This window comes from Eublepharis macularius, chromosome 3, assembly GCF_028583425.1.
Source record: "Eublepharis macularius isolate TG4126 chromosome 3, MPM_Emac_v1.0, whole genome shotgun sequence".
In the NCBI taxonomy this organism is placed as follows: domain Eukaryota; kingdom Metazoa; phylum Chordata; class Lepidosauria; order Squamata; family Eublepharidae; genus Eublepharis; species Eublepharis macularius.
In genome coordinates this window covers 101200436-101207345 of record NC_072792.1, presented here as the reverse complement: position 1 = coordinate 101207345, position 6910 = coordinate 101200436, and the positions used below count along the sequence as shown (strand labels likewise).

General features: G+C 42.1%; 1 protein-coding gene across 2 annotated transcripts in view; it reads left to right on the top strand.

The window, feature by feature from the left end:
• The first annotated feature begins 969 nt into the window (after positions 1-969).
• Positions 970-6910, top strand: part of MAP3K7CL (MAP3K7 C-terminal like) — a 60020-nt gene continuing 54079 nt past the window's right edge. The window contains exon 1 of one of the 2 annotated variants that reach the window (XM_054974059.1): positions 970-1290. The gene's annotated coding sequence lies outside the window, so the exon portion shown is untranslated. Of the gene's footprint in view, positions 1303-6910 lie in introns of both variants that reach the window. The other variant, XM_054974060.1, reaches the window with a different exon arrangement.

The following is a 6910-nucleotide window of genomic DNA, read 5'->3' as shown; positions in this document are numbered from 1 at the left end:
ATCCAGGCCAAAACAGGCCCAAAATGGCTGAGAGTCAGGTGGGCTGGGCCACCTGACCTCTTTGGGGGACTGCCGGAACCGCGTTCCTGCGTGTTCCCCCTCAAAATGAGCCCTGACTATCAGTCTGATCTGGTAGGATGCTTCATATATTCTTATGTTAAGAACTACAAAAACACAGCTGTAAAAAACCCTCTAGCTTTTGATTAATTAAATAATACAGATTATCAATAAGGCATACTACATCTATATGCCAAAAAGCAAAACTAAACCTATAGTCAAATCAAGGAGCAGATACAACGAGGCATTAATGGATATATAATTTTTGTATTTTTTTCAGATTATAACGACTAATCTATCAAGAAAAAGTGTTACTTTAGCGCAGACATGTTGCTATCTGAATTTGAGTATTTCTGTTCAGAAAGGTAAGTCAAAGTACATTTGTCAGTTAATTATGGTGGCATTCACATATTAATGGTAATTTGTGTGATTTTAAGAAAATATATTGTTTCTCTTCCATATCAGGATGTGTAATCCCAAGGTGTCTGTAAATATACCTTGAGAAACGTATTTGTATATTGGTGTCAATAGACAGTACATCTAAGAACTACCCATTGTTTCTTTTAAAGCTGCAAATCTGTAATCTCATTTGTTGGATAGTATCATTTTACCAAACCTGGGCTAAAGCGGCAACCGTCCAACCTTGTTATTAGCTTTGATAGCTGCTGCTATCATCCGATAGTTTGCTTGCAGCCGGTGCAAGCTGGCAATGTCACCCCAAGCTGATTGGAGCTGCAGACATTTTTGCTGACTGGAGTCAGGCTATCTTTTCCAGTTTGCTGGAATAGACACAGACACTGATTGGGTCATGCTGAAAACATTCCAGCCCTATGAAGCAAGTCTGTTTGTATTTTAGGTTTGCCAGGACTAATGAATTAAAAAGCTTGGACTCTCAACAGTTTGCTGCTTTAATAATGCCTCTGATGGAAGGATTTTTTGCCCCACGAAATATGACAACACTGTAATCCCTCACTGTTGGAAAAGAAAGGAAGGGACAGTGGAATTGTGAAGGAAAACGGAAAAGGGTGGTCCTGAGGGACTGAAAAGCCTATGGGAAGTGCAGGTAGCAGCATGTTGCTCTGACAGCTGTTTCAGCTTCTCAGACCTTGTCAGTTTGCTGCTATGTAGCAGGTGCAGCCTTTTCTTTTATTGAATCTTTACTCCATAAAGGCAACGACAAGCCAAGACAGTGGCTGGCCCTGGATTATACAAGTGTAGACACTACTAAGTGAGGTAAGGCAACAGGTGTGAAAACTGAACTAACTGATTGAGCTGTAACCACACTTAAGCTGAGTTCTGCTGCAGAATTTTTTTTTAAATAAGGAAACAACACTCAGTTTCACAGGCAACCTATAACTGAGGAGCTGTTTTCCGTGGAATCTTTTTAGAGATCTTATGAAATACAAAAGCTGTTGAAGTGCTTCATCTTTAATATGAGGGTGGTCAAAGGGGAAGTTTTAAATCCAATCTATTAAATTTTCCTCATTTGATGCTATTTCCATATAAAATGAAATGAATGAAATTTCTATTCTGTTTTCTGTGGCTTCTTTTGGCTTGCCTTTTTCTGAGAATGACCTTTTGGAATTCTGTGGAAACAGAGAAGAAACAAAGAATGCTAGGTAGTATAGAGAACATATAAAGGCAGTTGTCTTCTTTGAAGCAATCCTTACTGGATCAGAACATGATATATTATTTTAAAAGGCAGCTTTTAAAAATGTACTTTAACTATCCCACCAGCCCCCTCACATGTTTAAAAACTGTGTTTCATTTAGTAGTTTGTTTAGCTATCAAATGCATTTTATACTATGTGTAACGAACAGTTTAAAGGATGAACAGTATAGATCCTAGCAATTAAAGTGATATTGATGCTGAGATTTTTAATTCATAATAGTTTGTTTTCCTTTATCTTCTCTCTTTCTCTTTTTGCTGTAAGTTTGACTACGGCATTGAGGGAATAAATTACAGTTAGACATGAAAAGTGCAATTCTGATCAGAGTTGTGTCTATGTGGATATTTAAGTTAATGGGTTTAACTGTGCATAAGATTCACTGTAAAATATGCATAGCTCAAAAAATAAACCTGTGTCTTTTACTCAACAGTACTATATTATCAAAGGAAGATTTTTCAAGTGCTGTTTAATTTTAAAATGACACAAGAAGATTTGTTATATTATCTAACAGCCTAGTTTAGCAAAATAATTTTCTTTGAAACTGGCTTATTTGCATTGACTTGATTACAGTTTGAGCCAGTTTTTCTATAAAATGCTAACAAATGTGTCAGTCTTGCTGGAAAAGATTTTAACAATCTCACATCTGAATTAACACTGTTCAAACCCATATTTGTCCAGCTACTGTTAACAGGTTTAGCTATTACCACGATAGTATTATAACATCTGAAAGAAATCTCAGCTGCCTTCCCATTACAATTCTTTTCAAAATAAGCACATGTATTACTTGAGCTTTAATAGAAAACATGAGTTGGGTGTTATACTTTAATAGTTTAAATAAGTCACTTTGAGGCTGATCACACAAAATATTCGAAGTATTAGTCCTCTTGAGCCTGTAAACTGCATTAGTGTGTCATTCTAAAATGAAACACAACAGACCCTGGCTTCAGTACATGTTTAAATGTTTTTCACTGCCAGGGCAGCATTTCACAAGATATAGTTGTTAGACAGATGCGCTAGGCACATTGCAAAAAGATGCGAGTTGGCCAAATTCACATCTGATACTAGAGCATAAGCTGAAACAGTTTATGTATTCTAGCTAGGGTTGCCAACTTCTAGAAAGGGCCTGGAGTTCTGAAATTGCAACTGATCACCCTGTCTGCAGAGAACAGTTTCTGTGAAGGAAATGGCAGCTTCAGCACATTGACTATAGCATTATATCCCTGCTGAGCCCGCCCCCCCTCCCAAACTCTGCCCTTTCCAGGCACTTTCCTCAAATCTTCAGGAATTTTCTGAACAGGACTTGGCCACCCTAGCTCACCAACACTCTCTTTTTAAAAGTTGGTTTTTAGTGTAATGTTCACAGGATTGGAAGGCTGTTGTTCTTTTAAGAGCTGCATGAAAATAATATTTCCAGGTACAAAGTAGGAAATACCTCACCTGATGAGATTCAGTAAAACGTTTAAAGGTACATTAGCCTTATCAGTAGGGTTGCCAGTCCCCTAGTGGGAATGGGACAAAAAACCTCCTGGGCCAGCACACGGTAGGCACATTTCCGCTTGGCACAATGACATCACTTCCTCAAGTGATGTCATTGTTCCTGGTGGTGGGCATGCTCCTGCAATTAACTCCTGTGAAGTTTGGAAGCATGCCTGCCGCTGGGCACAATGATGTCACTTCCAGAAGTGACATCATCACAACTGGTGGGAGAGTTGCACACACACAACTGGTGCGTGCAAGAGAGAAGATCGCCCCCGGTAAGTGCCAAGTCTCCCTCCACTCCCATCAGGAGAGGAAAGGGACCTGACAGCCCTATTTATCAGCCAGAATTTTGGTATTGTACCACAATTAGAGGTGGGCACGATCCAAAAAAAATTACCGATCAAGCTGATCATGGATCCGCGCCGGCGACGACCCCAAATCACTGATCCACACCGATCATCTCCCGTTTCCGATCTGTGGATCGGATCGGGGAGTGGGAAGGTGAGTGGTGGTGGCGACCGCTGGGCCCGGCAGGCACGGGGAGGCAGCGATGAGCCGCCTCCCCTCAGGGAGGGGATGTTCACACTCACACATACACACACACACTTAGAGCAGGGGGGGGAGTTTTTAACCCGGTGACGAGCCACCTCCCCTCAGGGAGGGGACATTCACACACACACACACACACACACACACACACACACACACACACACACACTCTTAGAGCAGGGGGGGAGTTTTTAACCCGTCAACATGTTTCAGCCAGCTTTTAAAAAAAAGCAGGGACAGAATCCTCCATTCCTCCCCACCCAATTTTAAAAGCAAGCAGCCAGTCTTCCAAAAGCATATTTTAAACATACACACAGAGCTGTGAATGAGGTTTTCCCACAAAATACAATGTTTTAAAAGCAGGTTAAAAACAGAGAGTGACAGACAGAAAAACAGCCATTCCTCCTACAAAGCCCCGTTTTTTTAAAAAGCAAAAAACGTTTGGAACACCCCCTCCCCCCTCCCTCCCCTGGGTCTCTTCTCCCAACTGGTGGTGAGTGTGTTGCTGCTCCGTGGTTGGAAGGAAGCCCTGCTGATCAAGGAAAGCTGGGCTTCCATTCAGGTTTCCAGGGCGACAGAAGGAGGGCAAACACAGCTCAGGCATTCCCCTGGCTCCGTTGCCCCGGGAATAGATTACTGTCGCCTGATTGTCTGCATCCCCAATCAGATCCCGATGGCCCGAATCAAGCCCCGATGAAGCCCCCCCCCCCAAACGCTGGATCGGTCGCCATGGATGGCACCGATCTGCTGGGTCCCGATCGCGCGAACACCATTATCATGAGTATTTTTCTATCGTAATGCTGATCGTGCCCATCTCTAACCACAATTCATCACATCATTGAAATAATGCCAGAAAATGTTAATTGGTACTAAGGTCAACAGTGTGCTAAAATCGGAAATTGTTGGCTAAAAGATCTGGAGGCATGTAAGGATGATGACAACCAAACCCCCTGGAGCAAGGCTGGACTCCACTGCTAAAAACTGTATTGCACTCTATTGTTCTGTATTGCTTCTCTTGGGTCTGATCCAGTTGTTGCAACTGGTCCAAAATACAGCAGTGAGTGTCATCACCAAAGTGCCTAGTAATGCACATATAACACTGGTATTGCTCCAGCTGCATTGGCTGCCAATGGAGTACCGAATCTGAGTCAAGGTTTTGGTACTAACCTATAAAGCCCCATGTGGACTGGGACCAGCGTATCTGCAGGACCACCTCTCCCTATATGTGCCCCAGAGGACACTCTGTTCAGGTGATAAACAACTACTAGTGGTCCCTGGCACCAGAGAGGCCCACCTAGCCTCGACCAGAGCCAGGGCCTTTTCGGTCCTGGCTCCAACCTGGTGGAACGCTCTGTCCAATGAGACCAGGGCCTGGCAGGATTTATTATCTTTCCTCCAGGCCTGCACGACAGAGCTGTTCCACCAGTCGTATGGTTGGGGCTGAGCTGGGCCCCCACCGGCTGAATAGAGGGGAGCAGGCCCTCCCTACTAGAAAACATCCACTGTCTAATTTTCTAAGCAATTTTTAAGTGAACGGTTGGTTGACAGAATTGAACTGATTATTTCTGTGCTGCTCTTTTGTATCTTAAAAATATTTATATTGCATTACAGTTGTTTTAAATTGTTAATATGTAAGTTTTATTGAAATGCTTTTATGGAATGTAATCCACCCTGAGCCTGCCAGTGCAGGGAGGGCAGAGTAGAAATCGAAACAAATAAAATAAAATAAAAATAAAAAGGCCTGTCTTGTGTGCCCACCAACCATAGTGAAGATAGACAGAAGAGAGAGAAGGATTTCTAATGTTTTAAAAGTCCTAGTATGTTCACAGGCAGAGACCATCCTAAAGATACAGTCCATCCATGTGAAAATGGACTATCAGAGATTAATTGCCATAGATTTTCATCTTTTCACACACGTCTCCTCAAACAGAATACTTTTTCACCAGCGTCAGTTCAGACATTTGTTTCTGGTTGTCAAGTGTTCTTAAGTAATCAGATGGCACCTTTGGAGGGTGGATTCTATGGCCTCAAATCCCCGCTGAACTCCTTTCTCTCCCCAAATTCCACTTTCCCACACACTAGCAGCAAATCTCTAGGAATTTTCCAACCTAGAACTGGCAACACTAAACCATGTGTTCAAAGCAAACCACATGCCCAAAGTAAACCACATCTTTAAAAAAACAGTGTTTTTTGTACAAAGTGAAGTGGCTGAACAGTGAGGAAAGCAGGGAAATATAGAAAATATGTGGCAATTATTTCCTTTCTCTGTAACTCAACAGCCTACAGGCCATACTTTGAAGTATTTTATAAGTAATTTATAACTGCATAGATAAATATGGCTAGATCACATGTACCCTTTTTTATCTTGCCTGAAAGTAACATGTTTAGTTTCTGTTGTTCAGAAATGTTCTGTAGACGTTCAGTACAGGGAATAATATATTGGTTGTGAAGTGAATTATAACAGGCGCAGCTAAAAAGGATATAGGAAGTTGAGTCAACTTGATCCTTACAATAAGTACAATAAGGTTTCTCCAGGAATTCTACTAAAACAGCTCTTCATCTCTGCAAAAGGTAACACATTGGCCATTTCCCCACAGTCTATAAAATAGTGTGATACTCACAGAAGGCTGCCGGCTTCTTCATGTGATTCTTGATGCCATCCATTTACAAAATGCCACAAACATAATTTGTGACATTTTGTAAACAGATGGCGTCAAAAATTGCTCAAGGAAGCCAGTAGCCTTCCGTGAGTATCTTGCTAATTTTAGACCGTGAAGAAACGGCCATTGTGTCTAAGTAACATGAAAGAGCATCGATATTTTGGAACTGTTAAAAAAATTAATCCAGTTTGAACATTTTCTGATAGTGTTGCCAAGTAGGCCCCCTCTCCTGCTTTAAGGCCTGCCATGGACTGTGCCAGAGTTTCCTGCATTGCTGTTTTACTGCTACACCAAGATTGCCCTGCACGTGTGCGCTCTAATACACATGTCAGTTTCCTGCCTGCTTGTTAATTACCTTGCTGCTGCAATAGACTGTGTTAGTTTCCTGACTCCATGTCTGGATGACTCCACAAAGGACTTTCTTCCTGGGCAGCCCTGCCCAGCCCTATATCTGGACCTCCCAGTGTGTGTTTGGACTTTATTACACGTGTGCCCC